Source organism: Protopterus annectens, chromosome 12.part0, assembly GCF_019279795.1.
Source record: "Protopterus annectens isolate FY-2018-M chromosome 12.part0, PAN1.0, whole genome shotgun sequence".
NCBI lineage: Eukaryota > Metazoa > Chordata > Ceratodontiformes > Protopteridae > Protopterus > Protopterus annectens.
In genome coordinates this window covers 475,241,707-475,269,257 of record NC_056746.1, presented here as the reverse complement: position 1 = coordinate 475,269,257, position 27,551 = coordinate 475,241,707, and the positions used below count along the sequence as shown (strand labels likewise).

Sequence of the window (27,551 nt, the reverse complement as noted above, 5' to 3'; positions counted from 1 at the left end):
TACGGGTAAGGCCCTTTATTCTGCTGATATGTGTTGTGCATTCCTTGCAAACTTTGCAAAGTGATGCACTAATACATTAGACTGACAGTGATGCTAACAACCAGCAGTCTCTGATTTTCTGCTTTACCTAGGCAACCTTTAGGATGTTTTGCACATAAACAAGTACCCATGTTACCAGTTGGAAAAGTATATTCTGAAAAAGGAAAAAAAAAAGATGCATTTAGAAACAATTCTGCTGTGCAAACCCAACAGAGTGCTTTACAAAATTCTGCATTCACTGATTAAGCCATCTAAGTTTATAAGTATAATTTTTTTCAGAGCAAAGTTGTTCAATATTTTCTTGAAATCTGTTCAAAGATGTCCTTTCAGGATACAGCAAAGTGCTCCGAAGATCATTTGGGCATTCCAGTCTCTGTGACTTTTAACTCCATATTATTGGAGCTAAGAATGATTGCACGAATGTCCTTTTCTGTTGCATTCATAGATGACAGAAAACAAAAGTAATGGGGGACAGAAATATTTTTTTTTACAATGGTTTAATAGTCATTCAAAGCCAATTCACAGCATCCATATCATATATAATGTTTTACTAAAAAAAAATGGATGACACAGCAATTGTACTCTCTCAACAGAGAAACTGTGCTGGCAGTTTCACTCAGAGGATTAAGGCCGTGAACTATTAATAAACATAATTTAGTCCCAAGTCTGATTCCGTTAATTTTCACTTCCAAAACTGTATGAGTCTGATAAAGCTGTTAAAGCATATAGTGCTCCTAGGCTGCCACTGAAAAGGGACACTAGCATTAATTGGGCTTACCCAGTAAATAATAAATAAAAAATAAATATACACATGTATACATATGCAAATCCACACAGGTGAGGAATGACAAGTAAAAGTCTGCACCAGAGAAAAATCAATACTAAAAATGAAACACGTGCACGCAAAAGGCCACTGAACATAAAACAAATACTTTTATTAAAATAATAAAAATTAAGGCCTGGCAATATATATATATATATATATATATATATATATATATATATATATATATATATATATCAATGCATAAAAAAACACCAAAAACTTGGTCTCATACTGTAATTATAAACTGCTTTTACCCTCCACCAAACCTTCTCTTCTGTGTGCTGCACCAATCCTTACTAACCTTCAGTCATCTCTTCTTAACAAACTAGCGCAAACATATAACAAAATAGCTAGATACGCCTCTATCCTCCCCTACAAAGGCCACCACTGCCTCACCCTTCAGTCATTAGAATGGCCTGAATTCCCAGCACTGCTACTTCTTCCAAAACTGCATATCACACACTCATTTCTCTATAACCCCACTTCATACCCCTCCATCTCTAATATTGTATCTCCTTATAACCCAAGATGTCATCTACGTACAGCTGACAAGCATCTTCTGGACATCTACAAACCATCAAAAACTATAGGAAAGTCCCTATATAAATACTCTGTAGCACAATCTTGGAACTCCCTTCCTCTTAACAGTAGAAGTATCCCCCACAAACACCAATTCAAACTTGAACTTAAACTACCTGCAAAAGAGCTGGTCCTGTCCCTGTCTTGCTCCAATCTGATGTACTAACTACTTTCTACCTAACTCCATTTCCTCACAACCATCAGCAACACTTTTTTTCTAATTATATTATCTACTGTACATTTACACTTTTTTATTGTAAATATTTTTTGCATTTGAATTACCTTACTTTACTATATATATATATATATATATATATATATATTCTGCTACTAGAACACAACTGTATAACACTGTTGACTTTAATACTAATATATTAGTTCTTGATAGGATAGCCATTGTATTCTTTACTTTTGTTGTATCTCTGTAGTTGTAACTGGAGCTTTTCTCCTCTGGTCTCCACTGAAAATGAGCCATTGGCCCAGTTGGACCAACCCAGCTAACAAACAACAACAAATAAATAAATAAATAAATAAAATATATATTAGACTGCAAGATCGGAAAATCTGTTAACGAGGCATTATGGATAATATCGAACATCTGTTTTTGCTTATGGCTTTACAAGTGACAAAAGACAATATGAGGAGAGGTGATATAATGATTTGGACTGAACAAAACGAGGTGAGCTGGATCGCTGTACTGCAAGCATATATACTGCCAGGCCTTAATGCAAATTTACCTTTATAAATGCCTTTGAAAAGCTGGAAGCTAAGAAAGAGGATGTGATTGGCTTAAGAAGGGGAAGGGTCCCAAATAAAGTATTTGATTTGCTACTCATTTTCTATTTAAACTTTGTTCTGAAGCATTAATGGCAGATCTGACAAAGGGTTTGTGTAGACCTGAAAGTGCTTATCGTTTTACCATTTTTGTTATTTTAATAAAAGTCTTTGTTTTTATGTTCAACAAACTTTTGCTTGCAGTTGTTTCATTTTTAGTACATACATACATACATGCATTTAAACTCTACTACTTGCTATTATAAAAAATGTCAGGAACTCCAAAAAGGCTCAACTCTGCACTGTCTAAGGTGCTCGCAGCCAGAAAAAAAAAAACATATTTGATACAATCATGACATTCAAATATTTATTTGAACTTGGTTTGACTCAGCTTTACCAGTATCCACACATACTGAATATGTGCTATGTAAAATAAATGCAATGCTTGCAAAATGCTGCAAACATATGTATTGCCTCACTGTAGAGGCTAGATTAGTTATAGGCAAGGGGTCATTTTTTCCTCCTAACCTTGGATACGCAACACTAATTATTTCAGTTGTGTTTCCTGATAACACAAAAAAGATTCAATTGTGGTTAAGCAAAGTCTGTTGTTTTCAACAAGAACTATGCAAAGCTGAATACCACAGCTTGTCATTACCAAAACAGATGGCACACCTATGGCTCAAGGGGTATAATTCATATTATGTACTTGGATGTTTAAGGAAATGCAGGTACTGTCCTATTCTGTTAAGATCACTTCAGTATAAAGTGATAACTAGCTAACTTTGTCCTTCATCTTATTAAGGTGTTTCCCCTGGTCATTCCAGTGACTGTACTGGACTGAAGTATTACAGGATTACAATCAAAATGTTACAGTAGCAATGCACGAACATGTAATCCCGAAAACAAGTTTTCAATGTTTGAAATGAGCAAAAAAAAAATGTTGAAGTCACAACATCGAATGCACAAAAGCATTTGCTGTTGTGGATTCAACATTTTGAATGCAGATTGCACTACAGTGGGGATCCGGAAATGTGCCCTTTCCCCTCACTGTAGTGCGATCTCATAGTTTGTACATGTAAGTTGCAGGGGGTGTGGGGGGTGAAGCCCCCCCACATGGGGAGTTCAGGGGGGCTTGCCCCCTGCAAAATGTGTGTTGCATGACACCAGATGTGGAGGTAAGTTAGAAAAATGTCAACAATCCGATTTTGAATTGCTGACATTTCTTCCGTTCCTTACTTTTATCGGTCACTATCGTAACTTTCAACAATGCTTTTCGAGAACGTAAGTACTTGTAAAAAAATGCCCCAAAATATGATAGCAAACCGTATTATGGCCTTTGTTCCAAACCAAAGTCAAAGTAAACTTTATTATCATTTAGGATTATAGAAGGGCAGCCTAAATGAATTTCCGAGCATCAGCTCACCAGAGAGTACACAAGAAGCAAGGATAACAAGAACAACAGAATAACGTTTCAATTTAAAAACGATATTCAATACAAGACCCGCGGAAGGATAAATAAACCAATAATAACAGTAAAAACACACAAGCCCCTCCTAGGCAGTCATAAGAATACTGTACATATCAGCATGGGAGTATAGGATTGCACATGTTAAAATTGTCCTCCTTTGTTCATCTACATCAGACAAACAGCAGGCAACTTCACATTAATAAGAAAATATAATGCTACATCAAAGAATAAAAAAAAAGATACTGTACACTTTACAGGTGAGCAATGTATTGTGAATGATTACTGACTAAATAATTGGTGGTTGGTATCAAAGTTTATAAGTCTCAACACTGTTGGGTAGAAGCTGTGTAAGTATCTGGATGTCCTACTCCAATATCTCTTGCACTAAATAATAATAATAATAATTTTGTATAAGAGCCTAGAATGGTCAGTTCTATCACCCATTATTTTCTCCACCAAGTTATAATCGATGCTTTGGCTGGAATCCACACATTCATGCACTGTGCATATCACATAAATCTGTAACCTACTAACATTCTAGTCAACTGCGCTGACATAAGTGCATCACCAACGGTGATATTATAACTTAAATCAGTACAGGCTTGTGTAGGGAATATTCAAACATTTCATGGCTTCTACAATCCAAATACATTTATTTGGTTACAATACTTAATTATTTGTATTAACATGTGTATTACATGTCATTTTAAGTATAGCATACCTAGGGTGGTACAGTGGTGCAGTGGTTGATGCTGTCACCTCACAGCAAGAGATTCTCTGGTTCAGTTCTCAGCTGGGGTGCCTTCTGTGTGAAGTCTGCATATCCTCCCTGCATTTGCATGTGTTTCGTCTAGGTACTCCAATTTCCTCTCACATTCCAAAGACATCTGTCTGGAGCATTTCTCCTTTCCACATAAAAAAAGCATAACTAGACCGTAGCAGAAAATGGGCGCTTGTAGTCCAGTCTGCTAAGTTGCAAACTAATTAACTTACTAAATTCTGACTTGGCTGATTCCCTAAACTCTATACAAAGAGACTTCAATTTGATGTCCAGGGTAAGACATAAGAAACCCTAAATCAGCTTTCCAAGTAATACATCATATGTATACCTTTGACTTTTCTGCTTTGTGTAAGGGAATTTTTATATTTCTATTATTTGTACTGAATGATGCAAGCAATTAAATGTTGGATGATTTTTGCAAAAAAAAAAAAAAATGCTGGCACACTGCACATGGTCTGAGACATAATAATGGAACATGAGAATAAAAAAACATGTTGCATGTGCAATTCCCTCACATCTACCATGTCATAGGCTTTGCCCTCCAACCCCTACTAATTAAATATACCAATTCTGAGATCACACAATACTGGGGAAAGAGCATATTTCCCAAATCTGGTATTGTAGCAATCGTGCAGAAAATCTGACAGCTTTAGTGCCAATGAAATTTTATCAGCAATAAAGTTGTTGAGTCACTTGCCAGTCAACTGGTCTCAGGGGTCCTATCTTTTTATCTATCTATCTATCTATCTTATCTATCTATCTATCTATCTATCTATCTATCTATCTATCTATCTATCTATCTATCTATATGTGTGTGTGAGTGTGTGTATGTGTGTATACATATATATATATATATATATATATATATATACATATATATATATATATATATATAGATATATATAGATATATATATATATATATTTTTTCTTTTTGCTACTGAAATTGTCGACCTTGTGTATTGTAAACAGCTGTCTAGTCGACTGCATATGGTTGACTAGGCAGTTGCTCAACAGGTGTGCAAGATAGACAATCCCTGGCAAGGGGTATCTTCCCTTTCCCTGAAGATTGTGCAGTCTTGGAGTTAACATATTTAAGTGCCCCTGCTGCAAAAAACAATGTTTTACTTGTTTTTTTTTTTATGTGACATTGCATGCTTTGGGACTGTTTCTATATGGGTGTTATATGATTTGCTGCTGTTGCTGCGTCCATTTAGTTTGAGTTTAAATTAAGAAACTCTGCCGTTGTTTGATCTCAGAGTTTATATATATATATATATATATATATATATATATATATATATATATATGTATTTAAAACAACGAGGGGCATGGAAACTCCCAGAAAAATATTGTTTTTTACAGTTTTATCCCAATTTGATCTTTTTAGATTCAGTCTAAAAAGATTGCTGTTTTTGTCTTTGGTCTTGGGATAGTTTGGTAAATCAGAAGCCCCCATATACATACATATATATATATATATATATATATATATATATATATATATATATATATATATATATATATATATATATACATACATAAATAGATAGGTATATATATATATATATATATCAAAAAAGCAAATGTTCACATAATACTGCACACACACTGAGGAGCAACCTCAGCATATGCAAAATGTAAAACAAAAAAAATGAAAAAAAAAAAAAAACATTGAAAACAATATTTTTGCAGGAGGGACAAGCTACCCTACGTCACCACAACCCCTGCAAATTATGTATCCTATCTCCAAGACTGCCCAAAATTATGAAAAGGGAATATTCCCAAGCTCTGAGAATTCAGTGATCTCGCACACCTGTCAACTATCTGTTCAGTCGACCAAAACTGGACAAACAAACAGATGTCGACCAAACACACTGTTGACTGAATATCTGTCTCTAGATCTATATCTATATACATTGTAATACATACGCACTTCCAATACAAATTAATTAAAGGAAAAAACGGAGCTCAGAATTGAAAAGAATTAGAAAGTAAAAGGAAATTCTTTGGTGGAGGAGGGGGATGTTGAACAGTAACACTTTTAAAATAAGCATAAAACATATATGATCCCATTATAAAACTGTTTATTCTTTAGATAAGATGATGCCCCAGGGTTCTGAGCCCGTGAATAATGAGTGAAACTGTATGAGAAGATGAACATGTGATGCTTTGCAAATTAAGTAGCATATAAATCTTTACAGTTCAGATCTCCAGTCATGATTCTAACAAACTGAACTTTGTCACTTCATGTGTTCCTGAGCAAATTTATAAACTGGATATGTAGACATGAAAAGTCAGAGATGCAACGTGCAAGGCATAATGTTATTGTGCAGCTTCTCAACTACATGCACAAGTATCCCCATATCCCCATTCAAAACATTGGGTGGTGGCACCTGAAAATTAGTGTAGGACTGTTAAGCATTTTACAGCGGTAAAATATTTAGGACTGCCATAAAATGTCTTGCAATACCCATCTGCAGATGCTCTGACGTACAACAGGATAAAAAAAAAAAAGAAGGAACGTATAGGGAGTAGGAATGCAAAGTACTTTACAGTATGAAAACAGCATATGGTGTTTTTAATTTGTTTATCTGTGCAGAATGGGTTCCTATTCCGCTATCAAAAGATAACGTAATCGAACGCTCAAAACTTCGAAACGGCCACTTTTCGAAGATCACATTGTGGGATCACAGTACAGTGAAGATTGGGATATGGGGAAGAAAAGTGTATCTCCGTTCTTGTAACAGCTTCGAAAGCTGTAACTCACTTCACATTTTTTGTAGTAGTCTAAAGTGTATTATAGTTTTTAATGCTGCTTAACCTTCTCACCTGCTCTTCCATGATGGATGCTGTTTATGCTCTCTCATGAGACTAGACCATAATGGGCATGAAAGGTAGATAAAACTTTGTTAAGCACCTTTCTTATGTCAGAGAGTTGTTAAGCACCTTTCATATGTCAGATTGTTGCCTAACAATGTTGTCTCTGTCCTAATTTCCGAGAGTAATCCTTCTGCTCCATGTACTAGAGCAGTGTTTATTAGGGAAACCATTAAGTTTGCTTATTCTACTTTTAAATTTAATGTGAAGTTTTAGTGTCTACCTAAATGCTTTTAACAGCCATGTTTGTGATGGATAATTAGTTTTGTGAATGAAGTCTTACTAGGCAACATGTAGCAATAGTCAGTAATAGGTACTTTTTAGATTTCCTTTAGATATGTCATTTATACATTTACTTTCAGTCATCCATTTTATAAGGAAATTTCACTATATTTGGACCTTACCACTGCAGAATCACTCCATATCAAAATTAATTTACAGTTTCAGAATAGTTCATACACATCATAAGCGTCACTACAGATGTGCTACTAAGGATTTAAATTGCAACCATTTAAAATACTGGGACTTGGACTGTCCAGTCCCAAAATGTGGAAATCAAATTACTGTAAATCTGGACTTATATAATAAATCTGAGATTGGCATTTTTCAGAATATTCCCTTTTCTCTTAGGCATGATGATATTTGTGTTGGCATATTTAGGTTCAGGGGTAAAGGAGATTGCCCCAGAAAAAAAATACAAGAGTAAAGTAATAGAGAGACATTTGATATTTACTCATCTCCTGTATTTGTGGTCTTTTGAGACTCTGCAATCTGAATCTTAACATTTCAGAGGGATGCCATTTAACCACAACTGCTCAAAGGAGAGTAAAACTCACAAATAATTTGCATACTAATTCTTTGTATTTCTAGAATAACCCACATAAAGACATACTGTTGATTATTTCTTGCCATACAGATAAAAGAGTTATGAAATGTATTACCTTTTCCTCTGCACTAGTCACCCTTTTATGGGCAATATGGGGTACCAATTCACGGTTTGTTTGTCACAGGTTGGTCTTGTGATGAGAACTTAGTGTGCTTCATGCTGCTCTGAGGTGCACAGCTATAAGCTGATGTTAGATTGCACTTGCCTTGGGAAACTACTCCATATAGTTGGTGAAGTCTGCTTCATAGCAGTACATGACTTGTTGCTTTTGTCATTATAAACATGGGTAACACAAGGCAGAAGACCTTCTATCCATGTTCAGTGTCTCAGGCTTCACAGAGTTGTGCACTGTTATTTTTGCTTGACTGTATAGTTTTTCAGATCTCTGCTGAAGGTATTTTTTCTCACCTCCCCCTATTTCTCAGTGTCTTAAGTTGGTATAACTTGTTTTACATCCTGTGTGTTATCTGACTATCTCAAGGATTACTTGCGTAAAATTAGACCCTGTTAGTAACAGCCTGCATATCATTGCTGGAGCCTTCCTGTGTCCTGACAGAGTCCTCTTCAAACTATCTGGAGATATACAGAGCTAAGTATATTTTTTCCTGGCACTTCAGAGTTGTGTACTGTTAACTGTTGCTTGACTAATTTTATATCATTGCTGGCTGACTTCAGAGTTGTGCACTGTTATATTTGCTTCACTGTATAGTTTTTTCAGATCTCTGCTGAAAGTGTTGTTTTTCCCCCTACCCACCGTCCCTATTCCTGTCTTGTTGTTTAAATTTGAAGGCTTTTGCAGTTGCCTGCCCCCACTGTAGATTTGATCTGGGACACTCCCCCCAGTCCCATCTCTTTACCTCATTCTGCCTAATAGACTCCTTCTGCACTTGTTTTTAGTCATTTTTAATTTACCTGCATATTTTTAAACTGTTTGGTCTAACATTGCTACATACTGAAGTGTGCTAACTTGCACTGCATTTGAATTGTTTTTACTGCTGTTTTAGCTACTTTTCTGTGTATAAAAAAAATCTAAGCCTGTTTCCTACCTTTCCTGTAACTAGTGTAGTCCAGATTCAGATTTGCTGTATCCAGGACTCTATGTAAGCTTCTGAGCCCCCCAAGCTTTCTTTGTTGGAGGGAAGCCTTCTAGCTTATCAGTGGGAGTGGTAAGCACTAGGTAACCTATCTACCACAAAAGGAGTAGTTCTCACCCAGAAATTGTAGTTATTGGCCATTTGGGCAGTTTTTCCATCTCTCTCAACTTTCTGATTTAAAAGCCCACATTTGCACTTGTTCCCCCCTTTCCTATAATTAGTTTAGTCCAGATACAGATTCTTAGTTTTAGCACTTGAATTTGCTTATTTGTGATCAGCACTTGTTGTAAGCACTAAATAAGCTACTAATTACTACAGCACTCAACCTTCCTCATTACCTAGAGGAAAACAGTTTTGGTACTTACTTTCCTCACTTGCTTAGAGAAAAACAGCTCTTGTACTCACTTTCCTCACTTATCTAAAGGAAAATAGTTTTTTATTTAGGCATGTCTAAGGGTCAGCTTCCAGTGTTCCCTCCTGTCTTTCTGATGAATCTGGGCATCTTGGGGCAATGTAGAAATTGCCTCATGTACACAGACAATCCTCTCCTCCTACCACCCAACACTACAACCTGTGAGAGATGCACTTATCTAGCCAAACTGGAGGTTAAGCTCTCTCCAACCAAGACTGAACTTGACAGTCAAGAGGAGAAGGTAAACGTTTGCACCACACCGCACTCATCACATAGTCTCACTAAATCTACACCATCAAAATCCACACACAGAAACACAAAAACATTTGTGGAGGCTCTCAATAATAATTTGCTCAAGCAACAGAGACCTCCAAAGCAGAAATGCAAGCAACCTCCACCCCTCCCAACACAACCCAAATGACACATAGCCCACAGATTCAGTGTGCCACTGAACCACAGCCAATAAGGCAAAACAACGTACCCAACACACTAGTCATAGGTGACTCTATAGTCAGGCACACTGATGTCCCACTCACCAGGCTAAACAAGGAGAAGGTTACTGTCAGCTGCTTGTCAATTGTCAGGATCTGCCACATAAGCCACGCACTCAGGTCACTCCACAACAAGTACAAATATGACTCTGTTATTGTCCATGTTGGTGTGAATGACCTGAGATGTGCCTCCCTGGACTACATGAAAAGAGACATGGAAGAGCTCTCCAATCTTGTAGCCCAGGCAGGTATGACCCTAGCCCTGAGTAGCATTCTGCCATCACCCAGAATGATGCCGCAGTACAAGGACAAAATGATTGACTTCAACAATTGGCTAAGCTTCTGGTGTCATTCTAAAGGGATCCAATATCTGTCTGTCTGGGATGACATGGTCGACAGACCATGATGCTTTGCCAGAGATAGCCTGCACCTGTCACCCCTGGGATTCCGGATACTGGCTAAGGTTCTTGCCGCCCCCTATAGTGCCTTTTTTAGGAAAGGTTCAAATGACAAATTCACCACCATAACAGGAACAGGCAAGCAAAAACTGAGGGTGATGCTACTCAGTGCTAGAAGTCTAAATCTCAAAATGCACTCACTTGAGGTACTCCTTAAAATGGAGAACATCGATATCTGTGAAGTGACTGAGACCTGGTTCAAGGCTCCGGAGAGCACCCCTGCACTACCAGGCTATAAAGAGAGCACCCCTACACTACCAGGCTATAACTCATACCACACTTTTCGGCCATGTAACCTGGACTAGAACACCAAAGGTGGAGGTGTGTCCATATTCATTAAGGATATCCACACTTCCAAGCTAGTTGCTCAGCATAATGCATCCGAGGTTATCCAAGTGCAACTAACTTTGGGCAAAACTGTAATCCAAATTGTAGCTTGCTACAGATCTCCCACCATGCCCCAGGATTCCCACTCCTCCTTTCTTGATGTACTGGAAAATATTAGGATTCAACCAAACACCCTGATAATGGATGATTTCAACTACCCCACCACTAACTGGGAAAACTTCTCATGTACCAACTCCTTCGCTCAACGCTTTCTGGAATTCCTAAACTCCAATGCCCTGGATCAACTTATCCACACCCCACCAGGGGCAACAATATCCTAGATCTAGTCATTACCAACATGAGTGACTGGTGTTCCACACCTGAAGTCAAAGCCTCATTGGTCTGATCTGACCATAAGCTAATCACCCTACATATCCACATCCTGCCTCCACCCCCCATTAAGGAAACCATGGTAAACAATTTTTCCAAAGCCAACTTCATGCTTCTTAAGACAGAAGTGGTGAACTTCATGACACCCATGCAGATGGACAATACAGTTATGACTACTGAATCCTACACAACTGCACTTTATAAGCACTTACACGAGTGCATGTATCATGCTATCCCAAACAGAACCAAGACACTATCCTCCAAGAAAAAGAAGCCAATCTGGTGGTCCCCTGCCATAAACAAACTGTACAACAGAAGGAAGAAACTGTTGCAAAAGAGAGTAAAATCCCATGAGTGGAGGAGCTCCCTGGTCAGCCTCAGTAAGAAGCTGTGATCCCTGATAAAATCCTCCAAAGCTAGTCACAAAAACAAAATTGCCACTGATTCTTAAGATAACCACAAAGCATTCTATAGCTATGTCAAGAATCTCAATGGCAACACTCAGATTTGCTCTGAGTTGCAGTACAATGGGACCAAATATACAGACCCAACTGATACTGCCAACATCGTGGCAGATAGGTTCAATGCTAACTTTACCCCCCCCCACCCCACCCCCTAAAGGGCCCATCTCTATACCGAAAGAATGCAAAGTTCCTGTAATCATGGCTGCACAGGTAAAAACCACAATCTTCAAAGCCAAGAACACAGCATCCTTGGGACCAGACAACATCCCTGGCTGCATTGTACATGAACTAAAGAACGAACTGGCACCCCACTAAGTACCATGTTCAATCATATCCTCACCTCTGGCTTTGTGCCCGCTGAATGGCATATAGCAACGGTTATCCCACTCCACAAGGGTGTAGCCACCACGGACCCCGGGAACTACTGCCTCATTAGCCTGACGAGCCTGGTCTGCAAGGCCATGGAACGTATCATCATGAAACTTATAAACATTGGTAATCTCGAAACTCTGGACCCCACCCAATTCGGGTTTGTAAAAGGCAGATCATGTCTCCTGAACCTGATAGACTTCTTTAAAGCAGTCACCAAAGCCGTAGACGAGGGTAAGGTGGTTCACACAGCCTATCTAGATCTCGCCAAGGCTTTCAACACCATCCCCTACTCTGGAATTATAGATAAACTCACTAAACTAGGTATAAATCCCTATGTCACAAGATGGGTTGCCAACTGGCTTACTGACAGAACCCACACTGTGAAAGTAGCAGACTCCAAATCTGACTTCAGACCAGTGACAAGTGGAGTACCACAGGGTTCAGTCCTGGGTCCTTTCCTGTTTGGTATCTACTTCTCTGAAATACAGGCTAACACAGAAGGTCTTTGGCTAATGAAGTTCGCAGATGACTGCAAACTCAGGGCCATAATCGAAACTGAGACAGATGCCTGGTGTCAAAGCCATGACCTCAAGCTCAATGCCAAAAAGTGCATTGTCATCCCCTTTGGTAAAAACTCTGTACCCATGGACTACAACATAGGTGGTAGTATACTTAACACTGAAAGTGTGACCTTGGGACACAGTAGTTTCACATCCAGAAAAAAAGAGGTCATTGTTCCCCTCTACTTGTCACTCATTAGACCCATTATAGAGTACAACACTCCCTTTTGGTATGTACCTCACAAGACATCTACAACAACTGGAAAGGCTGCAGAAATACCTCAGAAAGAGGATTACCAGCCTCAAACAGATGCCCTCATGAACCGTCTCAAAAAACTCCAGCTTTACTCCGTCGCATATTGCCTACTCAGAGGTGATCTCTGCCTAACATACAAAGCTATGACAAACCCAGAGCTGTTGGACATGCTCCACTTAAAGAAATCCCAATCCCTCCGAGCTACAAGCTCTAGGGACCTACACCTTGTCATCACAATAAACAGAACATGCTGGAGGGATAGATTCCTGTCCGAGAGACTTCTCATACTCTGGAATAAACTACCTATCTATATCAAACAAAGCTCCTCATTAGTACTCCTCAAGAAAAATCTTGATGATTGGTTGGGAAATAGGAAATTCACCCCGAGGATCACTTCTGTGGCTTTGCTCGACAGTGGCACAGGAAAATAATTTTCTTGGATGGCAAAAGCCAGGGTACCTTTTGGCTGGGCTTGTATAGGCCCTACGGCCAATAGCCTAGTACCTACCTATGAACCTATGTTTTTGTGTCAATCATTTAACATAGGGTCTATTGATGGATATATATATATATATATATATATATATATATATATATATATATATATATATATATATATATATATATATATATATATATATATATATATAGATATATACATGGTTCTACCTTGCATAACCAAAATTACACTGACCTGAACTTTAAAAATGAGAGATGACTTCACCGAACACTGAATATACTGAAGCAACAAATCACTGATATTCTTTACAGGAGAACGAACCACTTGGCCACCAGGGTGAACTTTGTCCTTTTTCCCAGTGTAGTGTGATCTTGGAGTTGGTATCTTTAGTTAGGGATGGTCCCACTTGCATGGGTTTAATTTGTGTTGGTTGTTTTTGTTGTATGCTGGTGGCTAGGTGGTTCATTTCCCTGTAGGAATTATTGGCAATTAGTTGCTTCAGAAGTTTGAGCCTTCGGTGAAATCTTGTCATGTTTTAAAGTTTCAGACAAGTATACGTTCACTAAAACAAAGGAGACCCATGTGTATATATATATATATATATATATATATATATATATATATATATATATATAATATATATGTGTATATATATATATATATATATATATATATATATATATATATATATATATGTATGTATACAAACTACAGGGAAAACTGGTACTTATGAGCAACAAGGCTGCTGAGAAATCAGAAAAAAGAACCATGCACTGTAGACAAGCTTAGATGGGACTTAAGAGTAATCAAGCACTTAAAACGTGTTTAAAGATCAGAACTTCTTTACTGAAAAACAAATAGATGAGCAGTTTAATCCTTAAAACAGCTTTATCAGATCTACTCCAGTTTACATAGCATGCACAGCCTACAAATCTATATATTATTTTCTTTGTAAAGAGTATCTTAATTAGGGTTGCCACCCTTCTGTTTTTTTTTTCTGGACTATCCAGAAATCAAATTGATTCTCTGTTAGTCCAGAAAACACTGTACATACTCCAGTATTCTGTTTCAAAAAAGGAAAAGACTATCGGAGTTTGTAAATCGGCTGATCTACTATGCTTTTTTATAGAAAATAGTATAGTAAATCAGCCAAAAGCAGGCCTTAGGAATGGAAAAAGAGGGTGTTCCCCACCCGATGGTGTCTCAGTGATGTCACAAAATGGGCGGAGTGTGGGTTGGAGAAAGGGCGGGATGGGTGTGGATGCCGGTGATGTGAGAGGTGTGGTCTTACTCCAGTTTTAGCCACAAGGAAAGGTGGCAACCCTAATCTTAATAGCAAACGGAATAATCTTTAGATTCAGAGCTTTTATTACTGGACGCTTTATTACTTTCCTTTGTTATTGTACTACCATTGAATAAGCTGCTGCATTAAATCAGGAATAAAAGTCTGGACAGAGTGAAAAATATGCGTTAGGAATATACTGATCAGCAATTTGTTTTCTCCCTTTAGCACAATTACTTTTGTTGAAATTCCCTGATCAAGATTTCTCTGCGGCTTCCCACATTGCACTGAATATGCATCTTGTAGTAAAAATGATTCTGCACATCACTGGCACCTGATGTTTCAGCCTCCCAATCAAATTCCAAGTACCTTTCTCAATCTTACAAAACAGAGAACCCTGCTGCTGGTACTCCACTGAGCCATAACATGCCTGACTGACAACTTAATTTGACTTAAGATTACTGCTTACTTATGAACAGCCCCTTGTTCTGTAACTGTGATCAGATGTATTGGATATAACTGACTGCGTTTAATCTGTTCGTATGCGCATTACTGATGACCTGCGATGTTTAAGCACACTATCACTCACTTGCCTTTTAATCTACAGAGGGGTATAGTTTCAAATGAGTAGCCATTTTGTCACAAATGACAGCCATGTGTTTGAAGACTTTTTATCACATAGCAGTTTCACAGCTAGTATCTCAATTTCTTAAGGTAAAAAGCACAGAAACAAAAAATAATAGACACAGTGATAAACTGCTGTGCCTCCTTTATTTCAAACTGTAAACTTAATAATGAGCATAGATTCATGAAAAATTACATGCCTTTGAATCAGTATGGGTTTTTAACAATTTACAGAAATTTAAGGCATCTCGGTAGCTAGCAGTTTGATCGTTCTAAGCTGTTTCCTATCTAACATGAATAAAACACAGACATTTATTTATTCTGCTATTCTAAAAAATAGTCCTGTGTGCTAGTTTTGGCACAAATTGCTTTTCTGTGGACCATGGCTTGACAAGCTAATTTGCTTCAGTGCTTTCAAATACTTCATTTTATTTAATATTGGGCAAATCCCCCATAGTCCTTATGCAGGGGAAATTGGCTGCTGTACCATCTACCCATCCGTTCTCCAGTAACCTGCTTTATACTTTTTACAGGGTCAAGGGAATGCCAGAGTCTATACTGGCAGATAACCAGCACAGGGCTTTGAGAACCACACCAGACAAGGTGCTAGTATATGTTGGAACACATATACTTACAGACACACACACACACACACACACACACATATATATATATATATATATATATATATATATATTTATATATATTTATATAATACACACACACACACACACACACACATATATATATATATATATATATATATATATATATATATATATATATTTATATAATACACACACACACACACACACACACACACACACACACACACACATATATATATATATATATATATATATATATATATATATATATATATATATATATATATATATATATATATATATATATATATATATCTATATATATATATATATATATATATATATATATATATATATATATATATATATATCCCATGCATAACCAAAATTAAGTTTCAGATGGTATATCTTTCAGAAAATGCATGCTAATGCAAACAAAAAAAAAAAACTGTCATTATGGCATTTTTCTAATGATGTAGGTGCAATATTTAAAATCTGTCCCTGATTTTAGGTCTTTGTCCATCATTACTGTTTTTTTCTCTCTACCTTGTGCTAAGGGGTTGAGAGGCACTCTTTTTGTATGTTACGGTAGGATAATGTCTACACAGTAAAATATGGCAGTTAGCACAGAAGATTAAGGCTTTGAGCTGTTCATGAGCTGCTGAGTTGGGGTGATGGTTGTTTGCAGATTATAGCCATCCTTGCTAGCTCTGTGGCAGAGAGGAATGGAGCCCTCACTACTGCCCAGATATAAGTTATACTGCACAATTCCTTGAAAACAAAAATAAAATAAAATAACAACTATAGAGTAAGGTTTGAATAAAACTGCAAAATACTTCTCTAATGACCACCTTAAAATGCAAAACTATTTAATAAGTAACTTGTTTTCGAATACAGAATGTACTGTTTACAAAACATGAGGAATAGACTCACAATATATTCAGGGTAAGAAATTAATGTTTGCGTTAGTTATGGAACAAGCAGACACATTGAGTTTTCTGGTAATATTGGGAAACCTTTATGAATATTGGGGTGACTAAATTAGAGGAAAGTCAAAAGCAGCCAGAAGGAATTGGAAAACACATCAAATAGTCATTAATATAATCACTTTTAATGTATGGTTGCAGGCACTGGTTCAAACATTAAGGTAATAACTGGAGATTCAGTTTTGAAGGATTTAAATACACTTGTACATGAGGAGAAAAAAAAACTGAGAAAACAATGTCAGTCCTTCCAGATGCAGCTGATGATGTTCTAAATTCTCCACAAAGTAATGTAGGAATAGGAAGACATACACTGAAGTCATACTCATTACTGGAAATGATTTGGATTTCAAAACGATGACTAGATCTTAAAGAACTTTACCAGGATTATTGATCTATCTTCAGCTTATCGTATACAATTAATCATTGTTATATTCCTTATGCATGACACAAGTTTTAACCAGCAAAACTTAAATATGGCCTTATGGAATCTGGCCCATTGGGAAAGTTTACTTTTCTTGACACTTGGGGGTTAACTTCTGGAGGGAATGATAAGATGATTTTCAAATATGGGCTACACCTAAGTTTGTAAGGAAGGGGGATTATGGCTGTGGAAGTGATGGGCTATGAATATCTTTTAAAAGCTAAAACAATATTTTCAACCATGGGCAAAATGAAAGAAAAGTAAGAACTGATTTTACAAAAATGTAAAAAGAGGATGGCAAATAAGATTAAGGAGCATATGTCTAGATTATCTAATGAAATGGTTACTAGTGCCATCTTTAAGGAGACTTGGAATAAAAATGAAGATGTTCCTTTACCTCCCTTTGTTACATTCTGTTGTTAGGAACAGATATGATAAAAGTCGAGGGTGAAGTGTGGTAATACACATTAGAGATGATATCAAAGCTTAAAGGTTAGAATTAACATATGGTAATACATACCTTCAGGGTATAACTGTACAAATAAATTGCCTGAGTGTAAGTCAATGAAGGCCCACAATGAAAGCTTACAACATCTTTTAGAGGAATAATTGAAACCAAGTCCAAGAATGTCAAGCAAGACCAGGAAACAGTCACAATATACTTTATTTAGCAGTTTTATAGATTTAATTGGTTTACTATCACATATTCGACATGACATTGTTCGAATGTACAGATGTCGAACCAAATGTTTGGAAATCTGATCACCGAACAGTGTAAATGTTGAACCGAGCATTTCAGTGCAGTAGAATTTCAAAAACGTCGACTACACTGAAATACTCCTATCTAGTCAACAGACTACAACAGGATTTTGCAGGGGGGCAAGCCCCCTGCACCCCCCACCCTCACCCCTACTTATATATACAAACTCCAAGATCGCACTACAATGAGGGTAAGGGTACATTTCCCCATCCCCACTATATTGCGATCTGCACAGCAATGTTGGAGCTGACAACAGCGGCCATTTGCTCATGTCAGCTTCGGCATTGTGGTGATCGCCCTACCGGTTCTGCCAAGTGGTTTTCACACATACCGCAATGTTGGAGCTGACAACGGTGGCCATTCGCTCATGTCAGTTTTGGCATTGTGGTGATCGCCCTACCGGTTCTGCCAAGTGGTTTTCACACATAGTTCATTCGTCTAAAAGACGAATGAACATGTGATAGTAAACCAATTTAATAAACACAGTAGAAAAATGCTTTCATCTAGGTCAAGTACTAGACTTCTTCAGAAATAAATTTAGAACTCTTTCACCCCAATAAAATTAACATTAAACAACCATGTGTTCAGCTCTTGAAGATACAAACCTTATTCTTACTAATAAACATTGTCAATAATATTATCTCAACCAAGACCATAATGAAAACATTTGAACATATAAAAAAAATATAAAAATATATTCATATGGATCAAAATTTTGATCAAATCTGAATACACTTCCAAATCCAGTAACACTCCATTAAGGAAGTGATAAAACTTAAAAGGTTTGAACAAACAGCTCAGGATATTGGTAGATCTTAAGATGCGTTTGGTGAAACTATAATTTTATATTTTTTTATTAAAATAAACAAATTACATTCTCTATTATGAAAGCCATGAAATATGGTAATGATATGAAGTCTACAGCTATTTTTAATTGATAACAATTTTATTAACATCTCTTTATATTATTCTTTCATTTTTTTTGTTACATTTATACAGGTTTTCACTGTTTATGATCTTGGTTAAGATAGACTTTATTGACAATGTTTACTAGTAAGAATGACTTTTGTTTTTGTAAGAGATAAACATATTGTTGTTTCATGTTTATTTACTTGGGATAAAAGGGTTCTAACATTATTTCTGAAGTATCTAGTACTTGACATAAACAAAAACATTTTTCTACTGTGATTATTCATCTACAAAACCCCTAAACAAATAAATGCTAGACACTGTGCAATAAGATATATTGTGTTTCCTGGTCTTACTCGACACCGCTGGATTTGGTTCTGGTTTTAAGTTGCTTTGTTTCCAGTGGTAAATGTATTTTTTATGTTTTCATCTTTTAGATGAATTTATATACAAGAATGAGAAAGATGATGGTATAATTGTTAGATTTAAATTTCAAGAAAAGCATCTCTAACATTCACTTGAACTACTGCTAACTAAGACAGATGAGACCTCAGTTTAATATCATCTAAAAGACAACACACTCAGGAGTGCAGCACCCCCCCCCATATGCTACACTGCAGAATTAGTACTGAAAAAAATAAATCAAACTACCTGGGAGGAGAATAGAACCTTTAGCCTTTTGATCTTGCAACACAAACAGTCAGTGTGCTACCTGATGAGCGAATAAGAGCTGCTTAAAATGATAACTAATTTAATTCATAAAGCTGTCCTAAGCTATGCTGCAAGCAGTTTTCTCTTTTCCTCCCTGCTTTTTGTTTCTGCCAATAAATCAGAAAAATGGTCACAAGTTATGGATGTCAATGCCTGTCTCCTCCAAATCCACATCACTAAGCAGTGGCTCAGCCCGGACAAATGGGATTTTTATCCTCCATTTAGCATGACTGAGTAGCATGTTCCTAACTCCTTAACAAATTATTTTACTGGATTGCACATGCACAGCAAGTTAACGCAGGTATACAACATTTACATGCTTCCATTATGAGTGGACGAATGTACATTTATAAAGTCTTAACTTTTAGAAACTCAACCTGATAAAAAGAATTACACAAAAACACTTTCAGTGCTTTTGCAGGAGGCAGGACTCCTGCACCTCACCATATGGGGGCACTGCCTCCAAATCCCCATGAATTATATATTCGACTCCATAGTCACACTATGAGAGGGGAAGGGGGCAAGCATCTGGTAATGGCAGTTAGCACCTGCACAACTTCATTCCATTGAAAAGCACTGTTGGGGAGTCAAGTTTTGGGGCGTTGAGGCTCAAGGAATTTGCTTTCGTTGAGCAATAATGTAACACATTCAGGCAGTCTGGACTTTTTCATAAAATTTGCAAGTTATAAAGTAGAAACTGGATATAAAAGCTAGGAAATCACTACTCTGGTCACCCACAACTAAAAAATAAAATCAGTTTTGTTAAGCGCTTTTCATCTCTCCTTATAGGGAGACTTCTTCAGATAACATAAATAAAAATAAAATAAAATATTAAATATTAAAATATTAAAATAATTTATCCTGACTGATATTTTAAAATTTTAATATTTTAATATTTTAATAAATTATTTTATTATTTTAATATTTTAATTTTCATCAGAATGAAGACATTAAAAATATACATTAAATAAATAATGTTGATTTTGAATTTTAGGTTAAATATTTTAGTAAGAGTATATTTAAGGCATTACTTGTAAAATATTGAAATAAATGTTACAGTTAATAATATGTGGATCTCATAGGGAAGGGTGTCTTTAAATGGAGGTGTGTGTTGTGTCACATGATTGATGACTTTTTTATTTAAACTTTGCATTTGTACATGTCTGTTTTCTGAAGAAGTCTCCCTATAAGGAGAGATGAAAAGCGCTTAATAAAACGGACTTTATTTTTTACTTGTGGATGACCAGTGGAGTGATTTCCTAGCTTTTTTATCCAGTTTGTGTTTTTTTGGCTTTTCTGGTGTTTGCAAGTTATAAAGTATTCAAAAAGAACAGAGAAGCTTTGAACATGTTAGTTCAATATTTTTGTTTTGCTAAGACATTTTAAATGAAACCATAACTGAAAGAGAAGTTTGATCTTTATGCTTTCTTGTCTTGGTTAATGTTTGTATTTGTTACATTGCTCTTTGTGTTTATTCTATTTTCTTTCTTATTTTAACTATCTGGAAACGTATCTGTTTCTACGGTGTCGCACTGTTTTACATTCCCATAGTTATATAATTATTTTTGAATGTTTATAATTCATATATATTTGAAAATGTTTATGGCCATAATTATTTTTTATTGTTTCAGGTTTTTATGTGCCATCTGGCTTTGTTGAGCCTAAAAGGGGATGGTTGGACCAGCGTACTTTTCTGGTTAACAAAGAAATAACTTGTCAGGATTAATAGAAAAGGGAAAGCATTCAACGTGTAGATAAAGGGCAAATGGTATTAATAATATATAGCTATCTACAAAGACACGTTAACTTATATGTAATGTAAACAGCGCTACAAATTCTTCAGTGTTATAGTGGTTTAACAATAATATATTGTCAACATGAATGGCATTTAACACAGACTATTCAAGGTCTCTATTATTTCATATTTATTGGATAAAATTACTAGGGTTGCTTCACAGTAAACATTTCTACTATATGCCTTTTACCTGTCATGCTGACGAAGCAGTTTCTAGATAAGGACTGAATAAGCAAACATAGTAAAGATTTACAGAGAACTTGAAATTTACTGTTTTCCTTTTACTGTACTTAATGCAAAATAGCTCCTATTTCATCCAGTTTATATAAATTAAAAAAGAAAAACAAAAATACTTTGCTCATTGGATGTGTTCTAACTGTCGATAAATAGCAAAACTTCTTATCTTTTTATTTTTCCGCTCACTGAACATCCTGATATGGGTAATTTTGTCTTGTGAAAAAAAAATATATCAGGGAAAATGTCCTGAAATTTCACCAGGAAAAATATTTCAAAAAATTAGGATACTATATCTCACATAACTTAATACAAATTAAAACAAAAGAAGTAGATACAATTCTAAAAGAAGCAGATACAATTCTACAACGGTCATTACTGCAACAATAAAGTGAAAATAACTATTTTAACAAGTTGTGGATATGGCTATTCTTTTATAACTTCACATTTTGCAAGAAATGTCCTACTCTGGGCATCTGTAAAGGCAGGATCCTTAGTATTACAGGAACATTTTACAATAACAGTAATTAAAAGGTCTGTACAAATCTTTCTTGAATAAAGAGCATCCCTTTTAAGACTGAACATTATGGCCTATCATTTCAAAAGTATTTTAATGTTTTAAAAGAAAACATTCCTTCTTTTAGCTTGGGTGACAAAATTATATAACTGAATAAATCTAGAATTAACCATATCTGAATTCACTAGTCTTAGATTCATTTATAATGGTCTGTAAGGTTATAAATTCATCTTCAAGAAAAATAAGACACAAGGTATAGAAATGGTATATAAATTTTAATACTACGTATGTATACCTTATAAATGTAATTTGGCTACCTTAGTGACTACTGGACACTCCTGATTCCATTCACTTCAGTTTAAGTTTCTGGATCTCAGTTTATTTTTGTTCCACAGTATGGTCAGAGAAAACAGCTCTTTGCAGCCTATTGTATGAAATTATAACATGCGATCAGTGAAAACAACATGATGAAGGCATCAGATATCTAGGATACACTTACTTCCTAAGGCTATGTCTAGCAGTGGGAATAATAACTAAGTAAAGCTTTTTATTTCCAGGTGTTAGGTGCAGTTTATATGCGCTTTGTACTGAAGGAGTCATTTATCTCATGTCAGCAGGAAAAAAAAAATGCTCTGTTCCTAAAATGACCTCATGCTGTTTCTCAGAGTGAGCTGTCATTCTTAGAAAGTGCTGAAAAGAGGCAATGATGACCAGAAATACTGCAGAATAACATAACTGTTGGGTTTTTGAATGAAAGAAATCTCACTGGATCTTAACAAATAAAAGCAGAAATGTAGCTGACATTTTGCATTCTGTAGCTCAAGTAAACATTTTATTTACAAATGATTCCAACTTTCAAACTACTGTTATGTATAGTTCAGTTGTGAATGACAGCATTAAAATACTGTGACTTATCAAATACTGAATCAGCATCAATGGTGCAGCAGGTAGCATGTTTACTTTTGGTGCAGAAGGCTATAGGTTCTATTCCCACAAAAGTTAGACCACTTGGTAACATTGCAGTGCAGCATAAGGCGGTGCTGCATTTCTGAATGTGCTGTCCTTCAAATGAGACATTAAACTAAGGCTCTGTCTGGCGGTAGCTCAGGTAGATGAGAAACATCCCATGGTACCTCTTAAAAACAGTACAGAAAGTACCCCGATACCCTTACCAAATTACCCCTGGTAGTATAAATGGTACCTCATGTGTCCCATGAAAAGAAGCTACTAGCCTATTGGGACTAATCTGGTCAACAAAAGAATAAACAAAAATTTCCAAGTAGAATTCCTGATGAAAATACAAGGATTTAGAATAATAATAAAAATTGTTAATATTGCCATACTTTCATTTTTCTTTACCCAAAAAATGATGGTCTTTATTTTTATAGCATCTTTAAAAATCAGGTTGTGAGCTAATGGTATCAATTGATTCCAGATACATTCATAATGCTTGTGAGCAGGAGACATTGCGATCTGTCATGTCTGATCAGGTATTGTGTCTAGCAGTAACCATTTGCACCCTACACCCCTTTTCCATTGTTGCTTCCTCTCTTCTGTCTATCTCAGTCTCTTTTGAAAGCAAATAATTTTCACTTTGTATCCTTTATTTATGCAGTTCATGCCACCCTCTCTATGAAGAGATGTTTCTTATGCCTCTGTCAAAGCTGTCCCACTTCCAGTTGCATGTTATGGCCTATGATCCCAGCCATATATTTGCCCTTTAGCTCACTCCCTCAAAGTCCCATTTATTATGTTTTGTACATAGTATATCCCTCTTTACCATGGATCTCTAATGAATATAGCCTGTAACTGCTCAGTGTTTACTCATATAGCATCCAACTAATCATTAATTTATTTTTTTTTATTTCTTTAGGTTTTGCTGATTGAGTTAGTCCCACTATGCGCTATAGGGGAGACATGAGGTGGTCTCCATACTGGTGGCCTTCCTCTATACTTTGGATATGAGTTTACTGTATGTGTTACACTATACTCTGGGAGATCTCCAGTGATCTCCAGCTGTTGTCTTATCAGTACTTAACAGAATGGTAAGATCACTTCCCTGCCCTTGAATCCATTTTGTTTGATACACAGCCCTACTGTTTATTAATCTTGACCTGTTCTTAGTGATTCACTGCTGGTGAGATTATTATTCCTAGCTCATTCTCATCATACGCTGCTTTCAGATTGAACTGTCTGTCTTGTATGTTACCTTTGTGTTATACACAGTTTTAATGCTTTGTATTCATCAACACTGAATGTCAACTTGCATGGGTCTGCCCAAGTTTCTAGCCTCCTTTATTCCCTTTTCAGAATGGTTCCCTGATCATTTATTACTTCTCCCGACCTGATGTCATCCACAGATAAGTTAACCTCATTCTGTATTTTCAGATTTGTATCCATCACACAGACACTGAGGAGTAGAGTGACCCATGAGGCACCCTGATAATTTCTGTCCTTACCTTTGCATTAGTCCGCAGCCAGTTTCCAGCCCATTCCTAGAACATTAATCTTACCCATCAATTAAACCGACTCCTTCCAAAGTATTTGTGGTAGGAAATTAAAGGCTTTGCTGAAATGTTGAGAAACACTCCATTTGCCTACTCCTTTTCTAACATGCAACAGGATTGATTATGTTTGGTAGGAATTCTTGGAAAAAATCCCATGCTGAATGTGATTCCATTGATTGTTATTTGCCTGCAGGTTGCCAGACTTTCTCTTGGGATCTCCTGCATCATCTCACTGACCACTATGAACTTTAGAAGACTTAAATGAATCCTGAAAACAGCGTTGACATCTAGGAACAAAATCCAAGCTATAAACCAATTTTCTCTTCCTGTCCTAACTTAACAGTTTTGGAGTGACTGACTGGCCCCAAAACATGTCGGATAGATTAGATATTAATACAAGGATGCTTCATGCTCACCAAATGATCTATAAAAATCAGTGCAAACCAAGATTATATATACTCCGTCCCGAAGGAGGGGTGGGCCTCCTTGAAACTGATTACATGCATAGATCTGCAATCGTGGGGCTCCACACATATCTGCTGACCACACAAGACCCAAACATAGTAAAAGTTTTGAAACATGGGGAGAATAAATCTAAGATGACTTCTCTGCTTAACCTAGCAGAAACATATCAGCGTCAAGAAGGAATGGAAATCAGAAGTAGATAAAAATCAGGCAGCAATGGAATGTGCCAAAAAACAAAAGAAAGAATATAAGGTGAAGGATCAGATGAAAAGGCAAGAAATGTGGAAAATGCATAAATATAGTTGCAAGTATAGAAAACTTCTGGAAGAACCTCATGTTGATCAGGAGCGAATGCAGAAATGGTTAAGGAAAGGTGAATTCAAACCAAGAGGTGAAAGGTTAATACTGTCAGCCCAAGATAGTAGGCTACGTATACGCTGGTTTACAAAGTCCATTGAACATGTGGAAGAAACAGATAAATGAAGGTTTTGAAAAACCAAATTGGAAACAGTTGCACACCTCGTTGCTGGTTGTGACATACTAATGGCAGAAGGACTGTATACTGAAAGGCATAATAATGTGGCAAGACTGTTGCACTGGGGATTGTGCAAACATTATGGCACTGAAGTGACTGAGAAACACTGGAAACATGAGCCACAAAGCATCATAGAAAATGATGAAGTCTACATCACATGGGATCATCCATTACCAACAGTTCAAAGATGGATGTTAGAAAACCAGATATAGTGGCCCAAGAAAAGAAGACAAAAATAGCTCTGATCATTGAAATCACCGCACTATGTGACTACAGTGTCCTGCATACAGAGAGACACTAAGTCATAAAATATCAGGATTTGCAGGCAGAAACAAGAGCAATGTGGAAAAAAGATACCCAGATAGTTCCAATAGAAGTAGGAGCAACGGGTCTTATAAAGGATAAGTATACAATTATATTTAGAGATGTTACCAATGCATGTAACTCCATACGAACTGCAGAAGGAGTCATTACTGGGCACATTGCGAGTACTTCAAAGAGTACTTTTGGCTGACGTCAAAGAGTGAAACAATACTAATTTCATGAACTTTATTTGTACTTTGACTTAGGAATGGAGTCCATTCCTGTCATGGTATTAGAATCCCAAAAGATTTGGAGAAATTAAAAAAGGAGTGACCAATGGAGAGGTGATAAGTTAGCAAGCAAAGGAGAGTAGTATTGCTGAAATTGAATTCATCCTCATGTCTTGGTAAGTACCTTCATGAGGTGGACCCTGTTTTTCACAAAATTGCACCAAGACGACACTGATATATAAACTATATGTTACATAGCATATATAATAGACAGAAGTAGGTCAAAAATTAAAAGAGACAGCTGGGTTCACAAGACCCAGGATAAAAAAGTGCCGGATCCTGGTAGGCGCACTGGTGCCAGGAATGGAAAAAATAACAGTGTGGAATCTTCAAAATATGGAAACATTCCGACAATGGGGCCAGGCCCAGGGGGAGGATGGCCCCCTGTTGTACAAGGAAGTAGCAGTCCACAAGAATCACAAAAACTGATAGGCCAAACAAGAGCCATAAAGATGATACAGTGGACTATTGAGGACAAGAAAAAAATTATTTACTTTTACTAGTATGCAAAAAGCCCAGAATTTCCAGACACAAGATATGCAAAAAGATTAATTGACAAATTAGAGGAAAGAAAAATACTTCCACAATAAAAATTGTCAAAGGCCTCAGATAAAAAATGTGTTCATTAATACAACAGATTTGTGAAAAACATTATATAGACCAAGGAACTTTGATCTGTTTGGAAAAAGAAGCATCTGAGGAAGTGTGAGAATATAAGCAACAAAACCTAGAGATTTTTGAAAAGTATAAAAAAGAAATATGGACATGGGAAAGAAAGCTAGATTTGATATTGTGTAATATTTATGCAAAGCCAAAAGCCAAATTAATCAATACAAAAAAGGCAGCCCCAAAGATATTTGAAGAGAAATACAGGCAAAGGCATCCAGATATGGAAAATTTCACAATAACAAATAATATCACAAATAGGGAATGTAGAAAAGAAAATTAGTAAAGTAAAAGTTACAAAAATAGAAGCAGAAGTTATGGAATGCATGCGAAGTGAAGGATTTGGTGTAGAAGGTCTAACACAGGTTACATCACAGCATGATAGAGCGAGTCCCCAAATTAAGGAGAAACAGGAAGAT

General features: G+C 36.3%; 1 protein-coding gene across 2 annotated transcripts in view; it reads right to left on the bottom strand.

The window, feature by feature from the left end:
- CACNA1H (calcium voltage-gated channel subunit alpha1 H) overlaps positions 1-27,551 on the bottom strand; it is a 2,347,924-nt gene that overhangs the window by 26,991 nt on the left and 2,293,382 nt on the right. The gene's annotated exons all lie outside the window — the stretch shown is intronic.